Below are 24,851 nucleotides of genomic sequence, written 5' to 3' on the forward strand. Positions count from 1 at the left end.
AAACCTCCTTGAAGGGCTCCTGGAGACAGTTGCTTCCTGAGAGCAATGGGGAGGACTCCCAGGCTGAAGGGAGTTTCCTCAGTCCCCAGAGGGTTGCCTGAGGTTGGTATAGGGCTGGGTCTGTGACACAGGGATTCTCCTTTAACTAGGCTACAGAGTATACTGTGGCTACAGAGGCCAGTGCATACTTGTATTTCTTGCCGTTATGCTGCTTCAGGTGCCCAACTGGCTTGTTTGGAGCCTGGCATTCACACCCCTGCCAACTTTCTTGTATTGCAGAGGTAAGCATAGATTCATGCTACTGGAATATGAATAAGCAATAATAATAATTGTGGTTTGTGGTTGGGGAACAAAGCAGAATGAAGGAGAAACACAAAAGTATATGATGGAATGAATGTGGTAGAGGGAGGCTGGGAGAGATGTGAGCAAGGAAGCTGAAGGAGAGAAGATGAAAGGGAGGAAAACTGAGTGGTTTTTTTTGTTTTGTTTTTTTTTTTCAAGGGCCAATTGTCTAATTAACCTGTGGTTTCTGGGTGTGCTGCATGTCCTTCAACTCTTGAAGGACATGCAGTCCTTCATATATATGCATACTGTTGAGTTCTAGTATTCATAAGGCATTTTACAAACATTAACTCTTTCATTGTTGTGGTTCCTCTGTCAGGTAGATATTATTTAACAGATAAGCTAGAGAACAGAGATTAAGATCTTCATTTGCAGTTGTGGGTGCATACATTTAAGCCCCTAAAACCATATGTTCACATAAAGGTACCTAATGTTTGGAAGTGGGATTTGGATGTTTTGATCCAGGTGACCTGGCAGGTTGCTGAGGGAATCAGAATGAATCCCAAGTCCCTTGCTTTTAGACCATACAGCCTTTTTATAAATATGAAAATTGAGATTATGTTGGATATTTCTTGGTTAACTAGATTAGGATGCATTGATATTTGTGCACCTGTGTGGAGTTTTGATAGCAAGGAGAAGCTGGAGTTTCTTATGCTGCATGAGGTTTTCCTTGACTACTCATTTCTAAGTCACTCTAGCCAGAGCAGGCAACACCAAGCAATGGATGATCCCTAGTTTAGCAAAAATGAGGTCATAAGAAAATGACTGGTTTATACACCATACACCACTGTTCACATGTTTGCTTCTCCAGAACACTTGTTATGCAGTTTGTGGTTATATTGGCTCAGCTTTTGAATACAAGATGAATGTACAACAGGTGAATAAGTCTAGACAAAAAAAAAGTATCCTTGTTCCCGCAGGAACTTGCTTGCTTTCCCCACCCTCCTCTCTCTTTTTTTTTTTTTTTTTTTAAAGTTGTCTTTCCCCAAATACTCTTTGCTTAGCATTAGGTCAGTTCTTGTTCTTGCAGCACTTTGAAATCCTTAGCACTTTTCATCTTTGAATTCAAAGAATCTTTGTCTGAAGTAGTAAAATCACTGGCAAGCTAAGCCAATTATCTAGTGAAAGAGGATTATTTTAGTTTGATTACAGGAATGACCTCAAGCAGAATGTTTGAAACATTCACTTTTTGCCTGCCTTTAACCACATTCTCAGATGCAGTCAGGTTTTATCTGATTAGACACAAGATGTGATTTTACTTATTTGCTATCTAAGAAAATGCATAGGAGGAATTTTAAGGATTAGTTCTCCTGTGGACTTGTATGAAAGCAATCTATGGGGGATTGTGCTGAAGTGCTCTTTTTGTTTAGGATGGATAAGGAGGAAGGTGTTAATGGTCAAGGCATTACTAGACATGGAAGAAAAAGAACAATGTTATTATGTAACGAATGTCATCATGTGCTTTGAGCACTCAGATCATTTCTGATTTTGATGGGTTCATCTACATATGCCATTAAGGCAATGTGGTAAACTCTGGCAGCTAACTGCTCCTGGGCATGGCAGCTTCACCTGAGCCTGGGACTGTAGTAATTAGAGTGGAGGTGAAGCAAGTCTCCAGCTGGCTGGAATGACCAGGCACAATTAACATGCCTGGTTAGCATCTGCATGTTCAGTGCAGTAAAGTACTATCCTACGGTGGAGATGATCAGTTTACTGTGCCCTAATATCAGCACATGTGTAGACTGTTATGCTTTACTGCAGAGCTAATTAGTCAACAACAAGTAAAGCGCACATGTAGATGCACCCAGTTACTTCAAATTTACATCAGTAAAACTTCACTGACTTCTTTTTGAATTTATACCAATATAAACTATAAAGTAGGTCTGGATTCTTTCTATGGATACTCCATTTGCAGTGTTCTCATAGTCTTTTTCACATAGCTTCAAAGAGAACTTTTCACATGTGAACCAATTTAGTGGTCATAGAGGCATCAGCTCTAAAAGGCAGGGACTGCCCTATTCTTCCCATGGAGTTTTAGCTTTGAACCTCACTGGTGTCAATTTTAGTGGGTGTGGCTACACAAGATACTATGTTGCTATAGCAATGAGCTACAATGAGGTAGCTGACACTACTGCACTGTAGCTCATTGCTAGTGTGCATTGGGGTCAGAAATGACCTGGGCATCGCTGGGACTGCTCAGTAACAGCAGTTACTGCACAGTTATTTGGTACACGCAGTCAGGGGCATGTGTAGACATGTCCAGTGTGAATATTGATCTGAAGTGTGATTATTTTTTTTTTTTCCCTAACCCAAATTGCCAGTGGGCAAAAAGAGGGAATTAGTGTTACAGAGACATTTTCCCCAGCATGCAAGGAAATTGTTTAAAAAAAAAAAGGGGAAAAAAAAGTAAGTTGTTGTTCTGGGCTCTCCAGAGCAGCTACAGTTCCCAGCATCATGGCAAGCACTGGGGGCAGGGGCAGGAGAGCACAGGCAGGGAAGCTGTCTGCATTCTGCTGGCCCATCCCCCTGCCCCCAGGCTGTGCCCTTCAGCTCAGCCTAGCCCCTGGAAGGGAGCTGTGAGTCCTGTGGGTGGGCAGGGGCAGGGCCTGGGCAGGTGCTGCGGAAGGCCACTAAGCAGGGGGCTTCCAGTAGGTGGGTAAGCCCAGGACTCAGGAAGATGGACACCCTGTCCCATCCAGATGGGGGTAGCACTGAGGTACCTATGAGAAGCAAGCACTGGGGGAAGTGCCATGTGCAGGCCAGCCCAGGCAGCTTCTTGGGAAGGTGGGAAGCAGGGCTGCCTTGGGGCTCTGTGGGTTCGGGCCACAGCTGGCTGGCTGGTGGGCTGGCAGGCAGGCAGGCTGGGGCACCCAGTGGCACCCAAGGTGGGGCCTGGCCTACACAACTCTGCAGGCATAGGGCGCAGCCACCCTGCCCATGAGGGATGCCACTTGGCTGGGCTGGGATGCCGGGCTTGAGAAGCTCTCAGCTCTGGGCTCAGCTTCCCTGCATGCTGGGCACAGTAGGAGTGGGGTGGTGCTGCCTCCAGTGCAAGAGCCTGGCCATAGGAGCTCCCTAGCACCCAGGAACAGCCACCACAGGTTATGCTTGGGGCCAAGGTGGCTGGGAGCCTGCAGAGCAGGAGCACTGCACAGCAGCTACCCTGGCTCTGACCCTTGGAGGAGAGTTGAGGGTGCACAACGCTGGGGCCCGGGCAGGTGGGGGCAGCCGAAGTGGCTGTTCACAAGACCCAGGGGGTTTCCATAAGTGGACTCTTGTACTGGGGGCAGCCCCACCCTGCTCCTGCTGTGCCTAGCATGCAGGGAGTCTGAGCCCAGAGCTGGAAGCCCCACAGGCCTGGTGTCTTGCCCTGGCCAGGCAGCATCCTCTTGCAAAAAAGGCAGCTGCACCCCTTGTCTGTAGAGCTGTGTGGGCCAACCCGGACCCCACCTTGGGTACCATTGGGTACCTCCACCTGCTTGCCCACCACGGCCCAAGCCTGCAGAGCCCTGGGGCAGCCCCTGCTTCTCACCTACCCCACCTTCCCAAAAGGCTGGCCAGGCCAGCCTGTCCATGGCACCTCCTTCTGCATCTGCTTCTCCCCATGCCATCTGGACCATGCCCCAAGGACCTAGCCTTGTTGCTCAGCACGTTGGTGCTGCCCCTGCCCAGGTGGGACATGAGTCTGTCTGTCCAAGCCCTTCCTCCCAGCCCTGGGCCCAAGCTTCCCTGGTTCCAGGACCATCAGAGAGGCCTGAGCATCTCAGCCCTGATGGCTGCTGCTGGGGTGTCACTGCCTTTCTCTGCTGGACACTGCCCTCGACCAGCAGGCCCAAGCTGCAGCTGGTAGTGGTAGGAAACATTGGTGGCAAAGGACACACCCTCTTCCTTTTTTCCTTTTTTACTCTTCTTTTTCTTTTTCTCTCTTCTTTTTATCTTTTTCTTTTCTGCTCTCTCCTCTAATTCTTTTTTCTCCTCTCTTTTCTCTCTTTACTTTCTCTCCTCTAATTTCTTTCTCTTCTCTTTTACTCTTTGTTTCCTTTCCCTCTTTCTTTTTTCTCTTTCTCTTTCTCTCTCTCCTCTCCTTTTCTCTTTTCTTTTTGTTCTCTCCTTCCTATTTCTTTTTTCTCATCTTTTTCTCTCTCCACTTTTTTCTGTCCTTTTATTTCTTTTCTTTTTTTACCTCTTCCTCTTTCTTTTCTCTCTCCTTCCTTTTCTCTCTTTTTTTTTCTCTCTCTTTCATCACAACATGTTTAACAAAAAAGAATATATAAAAACAAAGGTTTAGACATTTTAGAAAACCTGGTATTTACTATAAAAAAGAGCAACATTTCTGATTCTTAGCTATATTGCTATGCAGTGCATCCTGCCATGTATTCCCACCCCAGTTGTGTTTTTTCTGGCACGCTGGCACTCTAGCACCTTAAATGGGAGACATTATCATGTTTTCGGCACTCTGGCCAAAAACGTTGCCTACCCCTGTACTAACAGTTGTAGGAATGGCATAAATGACTCATGCCTCTTGAGGCTTGTGGGCCATGGCAACTGCCTGTAGATGATAGCGGTGGTATCAGCGGTGGGGGCATGGTAGTGGTGAGTAGGGATTTTCCTACATCATGAGGAAAAGGTCACAGATGTCTTTGCTTCCATGTGGAAGTGTGCGCACACCTGCAATGTGCATGTGCATTTAGAGGGCATTTGTCCCACTCAGGAAGAGGACAATTGCCACAATAAAACAAACCAATGACCTATTTACATCAGGACCTTGAAAGAAATTTGAATTATTTGAATTATTATCCTTTTAGCTAAAGTTTAGTACACTGGCTCAAAAAACATGTTTCTGTCAGAACAAATGATAGTGAAAGAGCTATAGATATTCACACTGACATTGACATCAGTGAGTTTCGGAGCTAAAACTCCATGGGAAGAACAGGATAGTTTCTACCTCTTAGAGCTGATGCTTCTATGAGAACCAAATTGGTTCACATGTGAAAGATTCTCTTTGAAGCTATGTGAAAAAGACTAAGAATATGTATGTGTGTGTTTATATAAATGAACTCAAATTCTGCAGGAAACACTGCAAATAGAATATCCATAGAAAGACCCTAAACCAACTCTATAGTGATGGCATGAGAGTCAAAAGTTCAGCATACATTTCCAGTGCTCCTGCCACAGCTTAGCTTGTACTGGGGAGTCTTTACATGTGCTTTGGGGGTGGGGGAGTGCTTTAATTAGAGCTGATTACTGATATACACTGGTACATGAGATGCAGAAGCTGCTGGGACAGTTCTGCTCTGATGTGCTGCAATTACAGCATGTTGGAGCAGTGTCCCTGCACATCTACAGGCACCCTTGGTGGCTGAGTACTGCACTACCAGTATCATAGTGTGGAAAGCACTTTGATACCTTAAGTATAAAAGATGCTTTAAAAATCTAATTGCATTCTATAGTGCATGTTAATATTATATCCTCCCAGCTAATGAAGGACTTCATGGTGCACATTTAATTTCTCTCATGTTAACTTCTAGATAAATTTATATATGGTACAAAGATTGTATGTGGCAGAAGATTTTTCGTTTTAATTTCTTACTTTTCAATTGCACTTCTGTGATACTCTATTGCATGTTGTATGTGTTGTGGTGTCTGATAGCAAAACTATAAAAAAGGCATCCTCTATCCCAAACTTCCCATCCAAAAGACTGTTGGTAAGTCCTGGAGAGTCCACAACTAGATTTTAATATTAATACTTTTTTAGGCTTGAGGGGACAATTAGCTCTTTTAAACTGCAGCTTAGGGAAGAAAAACTAAATATCTTTGTGAACAGTCTATTAAAATGCAGAGATACTTAGTCTTTTTACAGCTTAATGTTTGGAAGGCTTTTAGTTGGACATTCAGCCCTCCTTTAATATTCATTTAGTTCTTGAAAATAATTTACTTGTTCTGTTTTGGCCTTCTGAGGGCAGTGTCACCTAATACTTGGTTATACTCATGACCTACTTGGCTAGCAAAAGAACATTGATATCTCCCCACTTTCTAAGTGCCTGACCAGAGCCCACTGAAGTTGATCCCACAGCATGGGAGGTTTGCTGCCTACCCAGAGCCAGGATCTGGGACACCACTGCAAGGATTCCCAACCTCATCCAGCCCTCTGATTACTATCCCATGGTCCTCACCTATGTGGGCACAAATGATGAGGCCAGGAGTAGTCCAGACCATGTCATCAGTGACTACAGGGCTCTGGGGGCCAGGCTTAGGAAGTTGGGGGCACAGGTGGTCTTCTTGTCCATCCCTCTGGTCACCAGTCACTGTCAAAATCGGGATGCCTGCATCAGGGGAATCAACTTGCGGCTCTGGAGTTGGTGCCATCGTGTGGGTTTTGGCTTCTACAACTATGATCCACACTTCCATGAGAGAGGCATCCTGGGATGTGATGGTCTTCATTTCTCTTCTAAAGGTAAGAGTCTGTTCTCCTAAAGATTGGCTGATCTCCTCCAAAGGGCTTTGAACTAGGTTCGTCGGGGGATGGGGAAGCAGAGGATAAGGAGAACCTAGGATCAGCGAGCCATGAGCAATGCACTGGATCAGCCCAGGTAAGCACAAAGGGGCCCGATTGACATCAGGACAGGGGGTACCAAGGGCACTCATCGTGGGGCTTAAATGTTTCTACACTAATGCTAGGAGCATGGGGAACAAGCAGGAGGAACTTGCACTCTTGCTTGTGAGCAACAACTTTGATCTGGTTGGACTAACTGAAACTTGGTGAGACCCTACTCACGATTGGGCAGTAGGCATTGAGGGTTACAGGTTGTACAGATGGGATAAAGTGGGGAAAAAAGGTGTGGGGGGGTGTTGCTCTCCATCTTAAGGAACAAGATACATCCTCTATAATCAAGATGGGATCAGAGGAGGCCCAAACCGAGGTACTGCGGTCAGGATACAAAGGGATCGTGGGGAAAAGGACTTGGTAATGGGAGTCTACTATAGACTACCACACCAGGAGGATGAGCTAGACCTGGAATTCTCCAGACAGCTCTTAGAGGCCATATGATCAAGAGAGATAGTTGTCATGGGTGACCTAAACCACCCTGACATCTGCTGGGTGGAGCAGTCAGCCAAATCTAACCACTCACATAGGTTCTTAACTTGCATACAGGACCTCCACCTAATGCAGAAGATACAGTTCCACTAAGGGAAATGCCTTGCTAGACTTGGTGTTAGCTACAGAGGGTGACATGGTGGAGAATCTATAGGTACAAGGTAACCTAGGGGATAGTGACCATAGATTGATTGAATTCACTATCTGGCAAAGAGTGAGTAAACTAACCAGCAGGACTGAAGTGCTAGACTTCCGAAAGGCTAACTTCAGTGTGCTCAGGAGATTAGTTAGTGAGGCGTTAAAGCTCAAGAGCATTGGCAAAATGGGGGTCCAGGAAGGGTGGTCATTCCTCCTGGGAGCGATACTATGGGCGCAGAAGGCGACAATCCTGTTGCACATAAAATGGGACAGAGGGACCCAGAAGCCCTCTTGGCTGAACAGGGAAGTCTAGAAAAGCCTAAGGGTAAAAAAAGAGGTATAAAGGCTGTGGAAACGGGGTAGCTACCAAGGAGGAATATACCTCCCTGGCTCGCACTTGCAGGGAATCAGTTAGGAAGGCCAAAGCAGGATTAGAATTTAGGCTGGTGACAAAAATTAAGGACAACAAGAAGTCCTTCAGGTATATAGGGAGCAAAAGGAAGGCACAGGGTAGCATAGGACCCCTACAGGACAAACTAGGGCAACTGGTGGCAGAGAGCAGGGACAAAACTGAGCTCTTCAATGAGTTCTTTGCATCTGTATTCCTAGACACAGGCCAAGACAAATCTCCCAATTGGATCACAGATAAATATAGGAGGGACACCAGACTGCCAACTGTTAGCACAGACATAGTGAAGGGGCACTTGGAGGGGCTGGATGTGTTCATATCAGCGGGCCTGAATGAACTTCATCCAAGGGTGCTGAAGGAATTGGCCAGTATCATAGCAGAGCAGCTGGCATGGCTGTTTGAGCACTCATGGTGCTCTGGTCAGGTCCCAGAAGACTGGAAAAGGGCCAATGTGGTCCTTATTTTCAAGAAGGGGAGGAGAGAGGAACCAGGATACTATAGGCCACTTAGTCTCACTTCTATCCTTGGGAAAACTCTGGAAAAAATCATTAAGGATCACATTTGTGAGAGCTCAGCATTTGAAATAATGCTGAAAGGAAATCGGCATGGGTTCATTGCAGGTAGATCCTGCCTGACTAACCTTGTTTCTTTTTATGACCAGGTCACAAAATGCTTAGATGCAAGAGTTGAGGTAGATGTCATCTACCTAGACTTTAAGAAAGCCTTTGATATGGTATCTCATTCTGTTCTCATAAATAAACTGACAGGCTAGACCTAGTTAGGGAACTTTTGAAGGGGCTGGATGTGTTTAAATCAGTAGATCCAGATGCTCTTCACCTGAGGGTGCTGAGGGAATTGGCAGGGATCATAGTGGGGCCGCTGGCATGGCTCTATGAGTGCTCATGGGGCACTGGCCAGATTCCAGAGGATTGGAAAAAGGTGAATGTGTTCCCCATTTACAAGAAAGGGAGAAAAAAGGACCCCAGCAATTATAGGCCAGTCAGTCTTACCTCGGTCCTTGGGAAGACCTTTGAGAAAATTATCAAGGAGCATATCTCCAAGGGCCCAGCAGGAGAGGTAATGCTCAGGGGAAACCAACATGGGTTTGTTGAGGGCAGGTCCTGCCTGACTAACTTATTTTCTTTTTATGATCAGGTCGCAAAATCCCTGGACGAGGGTGTCGGCGTGGATGTCGTCTTCCTGGACTTTAAGAAGGCTTTTGACACAGTTTCCCACCACATTCTCTTAAAAAAACTTGGTGACCTTGGCATTGATGTCTACACAGTCAGATGGGTGGCAAACTGGCTAGATGGTCACACCCAGAGTGGTGGTGGATGGGTCCTTTTTGACTTGGAGGGATGTGGGCAGTGGAGTCCCCCAGGGATCAGTCCTGGGGCCTGTACTATTCAGCATCTTTATCAGAGATCTGGATGTGTGTGTGGAATGCATGCTGTCCAAATTCACTGATGACACCAAGATGTGGGGCGAGGTGGGCACGCTGGAGGGGAGGGACAGAATCCAGCTAGATCTAGACAGGTTACAGAGGTGGGTGGCTGAGAATAGAATGGAATTAAACACAGACAAGTGCAAGGTACTGCATCTAGGGAGAAGGAACCATCAACACACCTATAGGCTGGGGAACATCCTTCTTGTCAACACGGTGGCAGAAAGGGATCTTGGAGTCATTGCTGACTCCAGGATGAACATGAGCCACCAGTGCGAGCAAGCGGTCAGTAAGGCTAACCGCACCTTGTCGTGCATCTACAGATGCATCACAAGCAGGTCCAGGGAGGTGATCCTTCCTCTCTATGCAGCGTTGGTCACTCCACAGTTGGAGTACTGCATCCAGTTCTGGGTGCCGCACTTCAAGAGGGATGTGGCTAGCACTGAGAGGGTCCAGAGGAGGGCCACTCGCATGATCCAGGGACAGCAGAGCAGGCCCTACAAAGAGAGGCTAAAGGGTCTGAACCTATTCAGCCTCCACAAGAGAAGGCTGAGAGGGGATCTGGTGGCCATTTACAAACTCACCAGGGAGGACCAGTGAGAACTGGGGGAAGCTCTGTTCCCCCAGGCATCACCTGGGGTTACTAGGAATAACAGCCACAAATTGTTAGAGAGAAGGTTCAGGCTGAACATCAGGAGACATTACTTTACAGTTAGGGCTGCCAGGCTCTGGAATGGGCTCCCAAGTGAGGTAGTACTCTCTCCTACCTTGGGGGGTCTTCAAGAGGAGGCTGGGCAGATATTTGGCTGGGGTGATATGATCCTGGCACCCATTCCTGCCTGGGGCAGGGGGTCTGACCTGATGATCTGTTTAGGTTCCTTCTGACTCTAAGTACTATGATAGGCTGTGATGCAGATGATTATATGGTCAGGTGGGTGGCAAATTGACTTGGGGGTCGCACCCAGAGAGTGGTGGTGGATGGGCTGATATCGACCTGGAAAGATGAGGGCAGTGGAATCCTGCAAGGCTTGGTCCTTCGGTGACTTAGAAGAGGGTGTGGAGCGCACTCTGTCCAAGTTCTCAGATGATACCAAATTACAGGGAAAAGTTAACACACCAGAGAGTATGGAACAGATCCAGGTGGATCTGGACAGGTTGGAAAAATGGGCAGAACAAAATAAGATGCAGTTCAACAAAGACAAGTGCAAAGTGCTGCACCTGTGCAAAAATAACCACCAGCACACTTACAAGCTGGGGAATGACCTTCTCAGCAGCACAGCAGTGGAAAGGGATCCTGGAGACATAGTTGAGTCCAAGATGAACATGAGTCATCAGTGTGACGAAGTCATCAACAAGGCTAACCACACTTTATCATGCATTAGCAGATGCATGATGAACAGGCCCAGGGAGGTGATGCTTTTATTCTATGTGGCAGTGGTCAGGCTGCAGTTGGAGTACTGTGTCCAGTTTTGGGTGCTGCACTTCAACAGTGATGTGGAGAACCTTGAGAGGGTTCAGAGGAGGCCACTTGTATGGTCAGAGGCCTGCAGGCAAAGCCCTATGAGGAGAGACTGAAGGACCTACATCTCTTCATCCTTTGCAAGAGAAGGCTGAGGGTGATCTTGTGGCTGCTTATAAATTCATCAGGGGAGGGCATCAGGGAGATGCTCTGTTTACTAGGGCACCCCCTGGAGTAACTAGGAACAATGGCCACAATTTGATGGAAAACAGATTTAGGTTGGACATTAGAAAGAACTTCACAGTAGGGGTTGCCAGAATCTGGAATGGGCTTCCCAGGGGGGCAGTTCTCTCCCCTACGAGACTGGACAAGCACCTAGCTCGGGTCATGTGACCCCAGTGCTCTTTCCTGCCCAGGACACGGGGTTGGACTTGATGATCTACTGAAGTCCCTTCTGACCCTAACATCTATGAATATGAAGGGAATATTTCCAGGCACTTCAGTATGTTTTGGATTTGGCCCTAAAGCCTTTAGCTGCTACCCTGGAGCCAGATCTACAGCCAGTGCACATTAGCCTAGCCTCACTGAATTCAATTTTTGGATATTTTTCCTGGATAGAGTCAGATCTTAGGCCAGATGGGACCATTATTAACAATACTGTCAGATTTCTTACATATATAGAACATAGGTTTTAACAAACAGTTCTCAGATTAATTTGTCTTTTCACCTTTTATTATTATACCTAAGTATATTCCTTGCAAGACTGTAACTAACAACTCCTTCTTGCTGGTGTTTATATATGTTAGTGTCTCCTTCTCACCATTGGTTGGCCAAATTTATATTCCTTTTAAACCCATCTCATCATAAAACAGTGTTTTCATCTTTCAGTCATTTCTGCCAATCCTTAAGGCAGCTGTTTTACCGATCTTTTTCCCAGCAGATAAAGTAATTTCTTATATTGCTAATCAGAGCACAAAACAAGAAGGTTTCTGTATCATAGGGCACAGAGGAAACTGTGGTTTTAGGGCTGTTTGGGTGGAATGGATAAGGAGACCCGAGGGAAAGAGGGATTAATGGAAAATAAATACAAAGGACTAGGGCTTCTAGTGTGGATAGATCTTGGATTTCATTGGTTCATCTATCCAGTGCTGAAAAAAGAAGAAAGCAGGAAGTTTTTTGAGTGAGATCAGCTGAGACTTCGGCCTGGTATTTGTGGTACTTGTACTTTAATTACACTAATTGGCATCAACTATATCTTGATTTTGCTGTCTTTCTAATCTATGTAGATGGACCCTGTACACTGTAAAAGATACATTTAAATCAGCTAGAAAACAAATGGAAATCAAGCACATTTTTTCTCTTCTGCTTTGAGTAGGCAAGTGAATACCATTCATTCAGAACCACTGGCTCTTCTTGAACTTGTGAAAACTATTATGCTGTTATCACCCCTAGTAGAAAAGCTGCAGAAGAGTCAATATGTTGATTCTCAGGAGATACAAAAGAGAAAATGAGTAAATATTCAGTCAGCAATTCATGGTCCCCATCTAGTATTCAACAATATTATGCAGTTGAGGCCTAGGAAGATCAATGCAAAGCAATCGGGAGAGGAAAAAGCAGCATCTTGAAGGACAGGTGTAAGGAAACCCAGAGGCTGTGATGATCTGGCACAGTAAATCACTAGCGTGTTAAAATTGATCAGGCCAAACTTATCAACTTAAAAGACTAAACTCAAGGGATTTATTGTTTAGGCTTCCCAGATGACTAGTCCTCAAAGCTTAAAGAGGAGTTAGATATTGGCAACAATAGTATAGTAGTGAATTTGGGAGTACAAATATGTGAAGAGTTCCATTTTTTTTAATTAAATAAGAGTCTGGACATGTTAGTAGTTGCTGAGGTTCCAGTGGAGCTAATAATAGTTACTCGCACTTCAGCTATTTCAAATTTAAGCAGATTATTAATGATTATGGGAACAGAAGGATTTTTGGGAGATAGCTTTACCTTTCTCAAATATTTTTTTTTAAACATGGATAACCTGGTAGCATTTTTAAAGCCCAAAATAATGTAACTGGATTGGTATGAAGGTAGTGACTTGGGCTGGTAAGAAGTCCAGTCTGTTTTCAGGAAATACATCCCATCCTTATCTTCTTTCACTTCTCCACTGCTTTCAACACCATGACAATGGGGCATTCCCTCTTCCTTGTATCTTGCACTCACTCCGCTTTTGGTACTGCTCTCTCCTCCTCATAGATCCCTAGAGTAGGACATAAGTATCACCGCTGCTCCTGAGCCTCTTTCCCTGAGCTGTGGTATAGATAAGCCCAGTACAGTTGCATGCAGTCTCCCTAAATTGATTTCACAATCCTGTGCAGGCACTTTAAAATACTCCTCCTTAAGCCTCATATAAGTGCCCCGTCTTTTTCAACCCCTTCCTTGCCTTGCTCACATTTTTATCAGAAACTCTTGGTATCAGTATCTTTATTCCTCTTTCTTGCTCACCCATCTGTTTGTTTGGGTGCTATGTTCTATTTGGAAATAGGCTGCCAATTAGCAAGGCAGCCAAGAGAAGGACTCCTGCTTGAATATATTTGGTCTGACCTTCAAGACTGAGCCAGGACTGACTCAGCTAAGCTTGAAGCACCTAGGATGGCCCTTGAGGGTGCGCATCCACATAGGCAGGTGTGTGCACTTGCAGCAGCTCAAATAGGAGCAGCACAAATTTGGGCCAGGGATTTTTGCCTCTGCACACGAGCCTGGACATGCACTTTGGTGTGGGGCAAGTTAAGCCACTTGGGGCAAAATAACCCCACTTCAGGCAAAATAAACCTGCCCAGCTTTTCCCGGAGCTGCAGCCAGGGGTAGCTAGAGCCAGGGGCCAGCAATATAAAAACCTGGTCTGGTGAGCAGCTCAGGGTTACTTGATCTCAGGGGCTTCTGGGAGGAAGCAATCCATGCCCCTTCCTGCCTCAGGCTCCTGCTCCTGTGCCTGCTGCTGCTATTGCCAACCCCCACCTGGAGGGGGGATGTCCTCTGCCACACACCGCTGCCCTCCACACCAGGGGAGGGGAGGGTCCACCACATTCTCACCGCACTGCACTGCACCCCAGCACTGCACCGGAGCTTTTGCACTCCCATTCTGGCTTGCTGCCCAGCCTACTGCCAAGTCCCAGCCAGGGGACAGCCCAGGGAGGGGGCCTGTGCTGCCTGCAGGCCCCTCCCCCCACCACTGCCAACACCTAAAGATGCCTTGCCTGCTCCAGCTGCCACCCCCACCTTTACTTGAAACACACCTTGAGTTGTAGCAGAAAGCCCCCTTTTCCTTTTGCCTGCATTTGCTCTCCCCTCTTTGGATATGTTTCTCTTCTTCTACCTTTTCTGCCTTCCTCTTTCTTTCAGTATAAGATAAGGAATTGTGTTTTAAAGTTTATATGTGTGTATTTTGTATCACCCCTTGTATTTTGGTATTTTTATCTATTTGTGTGCCATGGCATTACTCTTGTAACTTATGTTTTATACTCCTCACCTTTTAACTAAATGTGTTTAGTTTCAGAAGTAAGTTATACATTGTAACAATGTTAACAAGGACAGGAATCAAACTGCCACTTCCCTGTATCAGGCGGGTCCCTGAAAGAGCGAGTGAATCAGTGATTGAATGCATAACACAGTAGCAGGTGGCAATTAACACCTAGGGAAACCGCAGATCAACCAATGGAAGAAATCAATAGGAGAATGTAGCAACTGGGAATTCTCTAAACTTCACTGTTCAAGGGCTAGAAGCCCGGTCTGAGTTAATCAATGCCAGGGACCAACTTCTGGGCTGAATATCTCCAGATCGACAGCTCCTAGAGGCCTATTCAAAATTCATCAATGGACTCCCAAACCTGCACGTACATGCAGACGACCCCTGGGGCTGACAGATGCCATCCAGTAGCCACCGAGGGGGAAGTCCCACGAGGGTCAATGACCCCTGGATTGGGCAAACCTGAAAACTGGGGAGTCACCAAAGTCTGCCAAGGACAGGTAAAAGCAGTGAAAAGTGACCCTCAGCGGCGCCCTCTTGATCTCCAACTTGACTAACACCCGACCTGCCCAGCCAGAAGAACCAGCCAGGGACCCCCTTCTGGAGGATAACACCATGCTGGAAGAAGCCTCGACTGGCCATCGATGGCAGACTCCAGCGCCTGTGGGATAGGTATACCTGACTGTTGTAACTTGCTACTGTGTGTGTGCATGTGTGTGTGGGGGGGGGGGAAGGACCAGCCCCAAGGTTTATGATTTGACTTCATTACAGTGTTTCAATCCACCTAATAAATCAGAATTTTAAGGATCCTGAGTTGGACATTTGTAGCCAACAGAGTGGCTGACCTTGATGGCTGCTACCACCGCTGCTGCTGCTGCTGTTGCCTGGGCTGCCGCTGACCTCCCTCAGCAGAGGTGGGGGGATTCCTTGCCGCACCGCCCTGCATTGCACTGGATTACTTCTCTAATTGATTGTTTGCCCCTACACTCCCTCACAGCTGCCTCACTGCATCTGATCCTGTGCCTTGCTTTCTGCCTGTTGCCCTACTGTTAAGTGTCTGTCTGGAGGCCTGAGGAGCTCCTGGACTGAGCTTCAACCAACAGAGCCCCTCTACCACTGCAGCCATTTTTTTACAACTGCCTCAGCAGCCTCCCCTGTATATTTCACCCTTGTGTGGTAAGTCCTGTCGTCCACTCCCCCTGCCCTGGTGTTTGTTGTGTGGCTGAGTAAGTCAGCTTAAGTCCCCCCAGTGTGTGTGTGTGTGTGTGTGTGTGTGTGTGTGTGTGTGTGTGTGTGTGTGTGTTCCCCCTCCCCCACCTTCCCTGGGCATAACCTGCCTAGTTTATTGTGGAGCTATAGCTCAGTGAGCTTTAACACCCTTTCTCCTCCCCCCCCCGCCCTCACCCCACATCCCAGCCTGCCCCTATTGAATTCACTAGCCATGCTGTGATTTTTGTTTCTCTTTGTTTTTGGTTTCTATCTACCTTATGTGAAGCAATGGCAGAGCAGGAGCCTTCAGGGGTGGGTGGGGGGGAGGGGTCAGACACACACCTGCAGAACTTCCTGTAGCCCTTGATGTGGGAGCAGTTTCCAACCAGGTCCCCAAGGGGGTGCATATCTCTACAACCCCTAACCTGGGGTCAGAGTCCAACTGACCCCTTCCAGGGGTAGACAAGCCTGTAATCCCTGCTGTGGGGCAAGCAGGACTTGAACAGGGAGACAGTTGGGCCAGGGGGTCTCCCCCAGCCTGGACACTCCTGGAGAGGCTCCCAAGGCATGGGACCCAGGGCAACAGCAGTGGGAGGAACTCCTCTTCAGCCTCCTCCACAGCTTGGAGTGTGAAGGCCAAGGGTCCTGCCCCCAAGTCTAGACCACCAATGCCTGAGGGGACCAGGTATGCTACACCAGCCAGCACACCCACTCAGCCTGTCCCTGACCCTAGTCCTTGCCCCACCAAGATGGCCCCCTAGTGGGGGAAGTGAAGCTATGCATGGGAGGCTGCAGGGTGACCTGCAGCTTCAGGGCCTGGCCCCTCCACCACCAGCCCTTCCAGCTCAAGTGGCAGGGCCCCCTTTCCAGCACCCACCCACTGGCACGAGATGAAGTGCCAACTACCTGAGCAGGAGTACCTGCACTTTGAGATGTGGGTCCAGGCCCTGGCTTGCATGGTGGGGGCCCCCATGATTGTGGTGGCCTCCTGCTTTCATGGCAAGGGTGTTTTTTTCCTTGCCTTGGAAGCTGCTGCACAAAGGTGGTAGAGGGGGGCTCATGGTGGAGGGTGAGTGTGTCCCTCTCATACCCCTAGAGTTGGGGACCCGGGTGGTCCTTAGTTTTGTCCCACCCTAATTGGGTCCTGGGAAGAGTTATCTCCCTGGTGGTGGCCCTCTTTTTGGGGTGCCAAGACCCTGGCCTCCACCACGTTCGCTCATTCTGCTGCCAGGTCATGATCCAGCTGGCAGCAGGAGCACGGTTGAAGGCTGAGAGGTGCTTTGTGATTCCTTTTCAGGGGGCCCTGGTGAGGGTGTTTTATATGCTGGGGGACCTGAGGTGCTTCTGGTGCCATGCCCCAGGGCACTTGCATCACAAGTGCCCCATGGGCCAGGTGGGGAAGGCATCTGTGGGTCCCACTGGTGAGAGGGGTGTCCTTGCCACCAACACTCCTTCCCACTCAGCCCTGGAATCCCAGCCACAACACCCAGCCCCCACTTGAGCTCAGGGGACCCTGCACCTCAACCAAGTTTGGCAGAGTCCTGGGGAGGGAGGCAGCAGCAGAGGGGAGAGAGGAAGTGGCCCCCCACTCCCAGCCATGCCCCTGCTGTAGCTGCCCCCACCCCACCAGCCCCAACCTCCTACCAGAGGCTGTCCACCTGAGGAGCACCCAATGGCTGAGTGGGTGTAGGTCCCCTCTGGGTGCAAAGCCCAGTGGAAGGCCCAGGCACAGCTGGAGCCCTCTGAAGTGGAGGACCACCCACCCCAGACTGCCACATGGGGGGAAAGAGTGGACTAGCTTTCTGGGGCCTCTCCAGCTGTGCCCAACACCCCACCCTGGGAAAAGATAAAATGGTAATCCCAGTGGAGGAGGCTTCAGGGCTGATGGACAGTCCCAAGCAGAAGCCCATGGAGGAGGGCCCTCACTCTGCTGGCCAGCCCCCCCCCCCCCCCCCCCCCGAGACCATGGGTGCTAAGGTTGAGGCCTTGGCCAAACCAATGGTAGGTCTAGCAGTGGAGCCCTCCCCACTCCAAGGATCTGGGGGAGACAGGGGCCCTGGGTCTCACCCTGGTGAGTCCTGAGGGGGGACGTCCTCTCTCTCAGGACCCCAAGGCAGGCACCAGTGCCACCTCAGTGCCTGACGGGTCTCCCCCCTTCCAGAAAAATGTTGCTACCAGCCCACCTTATGGTCCCACACCAGAGGGGGTGGAGGTGGGGTCCCCTGACTGGCAGCCTGATTTTGTCAGGGACCCCACACAGACCCCCCCCAGGGTTCCAACTCTGTCATGCCATCTTGTGAGAGAGTTCCTCCCCCAGAATTACCCCCACCCCCGTACCAAGGTGCTGCAGAGCTTTCCCAATCCCAGCCAGAGTCCAGGGTCTTAGCAGACTGGGGGGGTTCAGATGGAGCCTAAGGAGCCCACTGAGCCTCAGAACCAGAAGGAGGGTGCCTGAGAACCAGTGGGCTCTGTGGAGCCTGTGGACCTCTCTGTCCTGGTTGTCCACAGGAGCAAGTGACTTACATTCCTTGACAGTGAGTACACCCGGCAGTCCGCCAGCAAGGTGCAGCTCTCCTTGGACTGCTGGGAAGATTATGAGTGTCCACAACACTGTGATGTACACCTTGCTTTCCCTTGCCAGTGACAAGTGCTGCTGTGCCCAGATCTGTAGGTGGGCCTGCAGTTTTGTAGATGCCCTCTATGCCTATGGGGGGGGGGTGCTGCACGAGCTGGTGGGCTCCACACTGGACGTTGAGGTGCATGGAGCCCCTGCTGAACTGTCTGCTCTAACCCACCAGCCATGAGGTCATTTAAGATCACAACCCTCAACATCCATGGCTGCAGGAAGGGTTTCAAGAGATGCTGGGTGCTCTCCTTTCAGGAGTGGGGAAAACCCATGGTATTCTTTCAGGAGACTCTCATGACTCCAGGTGATGAGCCTAACTGGCAGTTGGAGTGGGGAGGAAGGGTCTTTTTTAGTCACCTCTCAGCCATCTCTTGCGGGATGGCCACCCTGTTCTCCCCAGGCCTGGAGCCAGAGGTTCTCCAGGACACTGAGGTGGTGCCAGGCCTCCTGCTGCACCTCCGGTTTTGAGTGCAGGGACTGGTCTTGAAACTTCTGAATGTGTATGTCCCTGCAAAGGACCCAGAGTTGGTGGACTTCTTCCACCAGGCAGCCACTTACATTGGCACCCCCAACCCTCGCGAGTGCCTGGTTCTTAGTGGGGACTTTAATGTCACCCTGGATGTGTGGGACTGGATAGACAGGGAGTAGAATCAGGCTGCCATGGGCATCCTTGGGGAGATCCTGATGGAGTACTCCCTGGTGGATGTCTGGTGCACCTGTCACCCTGATGGCCCCCCGCCTTCACCTATGTGAGGGTGAGGGAAGGACAAGTGTGCCACTCCCAGTTGGACCAAATTTGTATCTCATTGCCACACTTTGCCTAGGCCCACTCCTCCAGCGTCTGACCCACCCCCTTCAGCGATCACCACCTTGCCTGGGCCCAGGTCATGCTGAGGCCTGAGAGTCCAGGTCAGTGTGACAAAAAGGAGCCAACTCACAGGCCCAGTCATGAGACTGGCCTGCTCCTTTGTCCTTGGGCAAACTGCAAGCCTTGTTCTGCTGCCATGACTTGTTGTAAATTGTTCCAGTTGTTAAATAAAAGGGAGGTTGCCCTTCGACCGCCCTGATGATGAGGGCCAAATGTACACACTCCAATCATCCCTTTAAGTGTTCTAGGCCTCGCTGATAACATGCTCTGATTGGTATTTACTCTGGCATGAGGCCAGAACAAACTCAACGCACAGTTAGGCCTCTTACATCCTGCCCCATTCTAGGCCACACCCCTACCGCCCCCCCTCTCACCGGGGCCTCTTTCATTCCCCCTGCTCTCACCAGGGTTTTCCCATGCCACCCGTCTTGGGCCTCTCTCATACAGCCTCCTTGGGCCATATGCACCCCGCCCTTACTCCCTTTGAGCAACCCTGGAGGGCCATTGGGTTTATCTCTTTTTGCCTTGGCCAGCAGGTACACGGCCTTTTGGTATTTACCAAAGCTGTCATCTGAATGAACTCTGGGCGATTCACAGAACTGTGGGGAGACTTTGCCCCATGCCTCTCACTGGGCCACTATTCTGCCCCTACCACTCTGGGGCCCCACTCTCTACCCTATCTCCGGGCCTCTCAACACTGCCCTCTCCCAGAGCCACACTCATTTGGGCTCAGTGGGCCCAGAACCATCTCATTTGGGCACAGTGCCAAACACCCCCGTAGGCTCAGGTGTCACTCTACTTGACATGCCTGACCCACCGCTCTGCCCTCTCCCTAGGGCACAGAGTCGAACACCCCCATAGGGTCAGGTGCCCCACTCTGTGTGCCTGGCCCAGCACTCTAGTTAACTCACCCACCCTAAGGTGGTGGCTGGCGTTAAGGCTCCCCTACCTGCCTTTCACTGGGGAGATTCTTGGTCCCAGTATTTAAGTGGCACTGCCTCATCACATGCAGTCCCACCAGGCCTCCCTACCCTAACAGAGCGCATTTTTTGGTTATGCCTAAGACCAATGAGGCCACCTTCCACCCAAAATCTCACCCTACCTCCAAGCTGTTGCTTGAGCAGGAGCTCTGCTGGGTGATGTAACACCCAGGGCTGCTGATTGATGTCACACACAGTCCCCCCCTGAGGTCCTGGCTGGGCTCTAGAGAGAGGTGCTGGAGTTTTTATGACCAGGATGGCACTGGGTTGCTGCGGAGGGTCTGAGCCTCCCTTTGCAGGAGGGTGGCCAGGGCCTAGTTTGCCTGTGCAACCAGGTCCTGAGTTCTATCTTCAGGCATTGCAGCAACTGCTATGCAGTGTCAGGAGCCATATATCATGGTGCCATTTGGGGTGTGCCTTCCTCTGCCACTTCTGGGGGCTCTGGTATGACTGGCAGCTCCTCAGCCTGCAGAGCTTCTCCCTGCAGGACCTGCAAAGGCTGCCAGAGTTCTACCAGGACTTCCTCTGGGCCTGAAGGCTGGTCTCCAACTCCAGATCTCCTGTGACACTCACCTGGGGTGCTGACCTGCTCACCAAGCCCATCCTTTGGAACCCCCAATTGAAGGTACCAATGGTGGAGGTGCCCTGCTTGCAACAGAGGTTGGTCCTGGGTGGTGTCACCCATATCGGAGACCTCTTGAACTATGATAGGCAGGCATGGGTGGACTCCACTGCACTGGCCCGGAGCATGGGTTTACCCATGATGCGTGCGACCTGCTGCCTAGTCCAGGAGGTGAAATCTACCTTATCTCCCAATGCCCTTGCCTTTGTTGACCAGGCCCTGCATGATGGCAATCCCTGTCTCCCCATGTTCTCCAGGCCACTGGAGTTTGTCATGGGGCTAGCACCTCACCCAGCCTCATGGCACTCCTCACTCCACCACCTGACTCAGCTGGAGGGCACCAAACTGATCCCCTTCTCCACCGCCCATCACTGCCACATCTACATGCTCATGTACTACACAATCCACCATGCTGCCCTCGCGTTCCACCCAGACACCAAGAGGTGGGACCTGCTTGGTGAAGGTGTAGCTGGAGTGCCCCAGTGGCTGAGCCTGTACTCCACTCTCATCTCATGAGCCACTGGGGACCTCAGATGGCTGCTTCTCCATGGAGCCATTGCCATGGTCATGTATGTGGTGATCTTTACAGACACCTTGGTCTCCTACCTCTTCTGCAGGCAGAGGGAGACCCTGGTGCACATGATGCTTGAGTGCGCCAGGCTGCAGCCCCTCCACCCCCACCTCTGGAACCTCCTCCTGGAGTCCTGGATGAACTTCACCCCCCACTTTTTTATTTTTGGACACCCCATCCATGGCCCCATGAAGTCCTGGGACCTCCTCCTGGCCCTGGCCAAGTGGGCACTGTACTTGACCAGGAAGGAGGCTCTGGTCAGGAAGGTGCCTGGGGACTGAGGGGCTGCATTTCTCTCACTGGTCTGCAATACCACTGGGCAGCAGCCACTGACTCCTTAGATGTCTCTGAGGATCAGCGGGTGCAGCCCAGGGGGCTGTGCTCAGTATCCCCCTCATGAACACTCATTTTCACGTTTTGACCCTTTGACCCTCATGTCACTGTTGTCCTGTTTTTTGCCTTTGTTGTCTCAAGAATTTTGTTGTATCATTCACCCATTGGCCCCACACAGTAGGGGCTATTAGTTAGCCACATGGGCCTTAGGGCCCATGATACTTGAATTATACAAATAGACAGGTTACCTCAGGGCCCACTGCTTTTTCCCCTGTGTTTATTTTGATACTTGGATATCCAGGTATCAAATTTTGAGCCTACACTGCAAATATGCAGTGCGGAGAATGTTTTTTGGTTCCCGGTGTGCATCTTGTGGCATCTCAAACTCCTTTGAGGCACGTGCATGCTCATCTGGACGCACCCTGAGAGTCCCACTGGCTTTTGAAAATACTCTCTGAAAGCTTATCCCCAGTATTATACCAAGTATGTTGGACACAGGAAACCCACCCAGATTGATAAGAGTGGTTAGCTTGGATATAATGAAGTTGTAAAAATCTCACTCCAAATTGTGACTTGAAATGATTTCTCTGTTGGCTGCTTTTGCCAGTTTTGCAAAGTGTTGGTAGAAACAATTGATTGGATTGGTAGAAACACCTTAAAAGCTGTGGTTTGCACAGGCCCCTGGCAGTCAGGGCTTGAGTCGGAGGAAATACATGTGTGTCAACAGCACACATGTACCCAGTTGACTTACCGGTAAGTGGAGGCAGCAGCAGCAGTGGAGTGGCGAGAAAGGTAAGAGGGGCAGGGGCCAGCACAGATGAAGAGGATCTGGAGGGGAAACCTCTCGGAGTCTCTTAGCTGAGAAAGCCGTGAGCCGTGCTCCTGAGCCGCACAATAACAGAGTGCACAAACAGGCGCGATCTGTGGGGGGTGTGCCAGTGTTTGCACCGGCGTTAGCACAGGGCAGAGAGCAGGGGGGCCAGTGACTCTCCAGAGGAGAGCATGTGTGGGGATCTTGATGGGGGTGGTGACTCGGAGTGCAGCATCGGGGACCCTGCCCCGATGCTGCCCACCACCCGGGGTGCCTCTGAGGCCTCCACCCAGATGGAGCCTTGGGGTGGGGAGGTGGCATCTGGGCCTCCTGCATGCAGGGGTTGCCTGGCAGGTCCTCAGAGGCCTGGGGGCAGTGGGGAGGCCAGGGGTCCCCCCTCCTGTCCCACATGTGCCAGGGTTGAGGCACTGGAGGGGCAGGTGGTGGTACTCCAGGCAGAGGGGGATCAGGGCAATTGAGGAGGAGATTGATGGGTACTTCCTTTCTCTGCAGAGCCAGACACCAGGTAGAGCAGTGGACTGCAGAAGCCCCAAAGCTGATACAGAAGGATGAACGATGAAGGAGCCACCTCCAGGGCCAGGCCACTTGCCACAGAAATGGATCCACTGGTACAGTTGGGGAACAGATACGAAGCCCTGGCTGCACTGGAGGAGAATGCGGTGGAGGAAATGGCATGGGAGGTACCCCAATCCATCCCTGAGCAAGCTCAGGGCCAGACAAGCTACTGGAGGAAGAGGAGATGGGTCATCGTAGTGGGCGACTCCCTACTGAGAGGAGCAGAAGGAAACATCTGCTGCCCAGATCCCATGGTGCATGAGGAGTGTTGCCTGTTAGAGGCCAAGATCCGGGATGTCACGACAAGGATTCCTGACCTGATCCGGCCCTTGGACTACTATCCCATGGTCTTCATCCATGTGGGAACCAATGATGCGGCCAGGAGTAGTCCTGACCGTGTCATGGGTGACTACAGGGCTCTGGGGGCCAGGCTTAGAGAGATGGGGGTGCAGGTGGTCTTCTCATCCATCCTCCCGGTCAGAGGTTGCAGTAGGCATCACAGCGCCTGCATCAGAGAGGTCAACCTGTGGCTCAGGAGTTGGTGCCATAGTGCAGGATTTGGCTTCTTGGACCATGACCCACACTTTCTGGCAAGGGACTTCCTGGGGCGCGATGGATTTCACCTCTCAGCGAAGTGTAAAAGTCTTTTCTCCAGCAGGTTGGCTGATTTCCTACGTCAGGCTTTAAACTAGCTCAGACGGGGGATGGAGAGGCAGAAGAAGGAGAACGTCAGGAACCTGACATCCATGGGATGTCTAGCAGTACAGCACAGCTAAGCAATAAGCAGGCAAGCAATAAGGCGCCCATTGGGCATCAGAGCTGGGGGGGGGGCAACAAAGGTGCCAGTCACAGGGCTCAAGTGCCTATACACTAATGCTAGGAGCATGGGGAGCAAGCTGGATGAATTAGCACTCCTGCTTGCAGAAAACACTTACGACTTAGTGGGGTTAACAGAAACCTGGTGGGACTGTACCCATGACTGGGTGGTACACATTGAGGGCTATAAGCTGTACAGAAAGGTTAGAGTGGGAAGAGAGCGGGAGGGGTGCGCTATATGTCAAGGAGCATTAGACATAGACCCTTATCAAAATGGAATAGGAGGAGGAGAAAGTAGAAGGATTGTGGGTTAGGATACATGGAGGTCAAGGAGAAAGGGATTTGGTGGTAGGGGTCTGCTACAGACCCCCACACTAAGGGGAAGAACTAGATTTGGGGCTCCTGAGGCAGCTCTCGGAGCCCATAAAGACTAGGGAGGCGGTAGTCATGGGGGACCTAAACTACCCTGACATCTGCTGGGAGATGCAGACAGCAAATTCCCACCGGTCATGCAGGTTCCTATCCTGTGTACAGGACCTCCACCTGACGCAGGAGGTACATGGTCCCACTAGGGGGAATGCCTTACTGGACCTGGTATTGGCAACAGGGGATGACATGGTAGGGGACCTACAGATCACTGGTCACCTGGGGGACAGTGACCACCAAATAATAGAATTCATCATAAGGCGTAGAGTGGGTAAGGTAACTAGTAGGGTGGAAGTGCTAGACTTTAGGAAGGCTGACTTCAGCGAACTCAGGCGTTTAGTCAATGACACACTGCAGGTTAAGAGATTTGGCAAGATACGAGCCCAGGAAGGGTGGCTGTGCCTTAAGGAAACGATTCTTCAGGCACAGAGGGAGATGATCCTGATGCAGGGGAAAAGGGGGAAAGGGGCCAAGAGGCTTCCTTGGCTGACCAGAGCAATCCAGAGCAGCCTAAGGGCAAAAAGGGGGGCATATAAGCAGTGGAAACAGGGAGAGATTACTAAAGAGGAGTATACCTCCTCAACTTGCAGTTGTAGGGAGGCAGTTAG

The sequence above is a fragment of the Alligator mississippiensis genome, chromosome 3 (assembly GCF_030867095.1).
Source record: "Alligator mississippiensis isolate rAllMis1 chromosome 3, rAllMis1, whole genome shotgun sequence".
NCBI classification, from domain to species: Eukaryota; Metazoa; Chordata; order Crocodylia; family Alligatoridae; genus Alligator; species Alligator mississippiensis.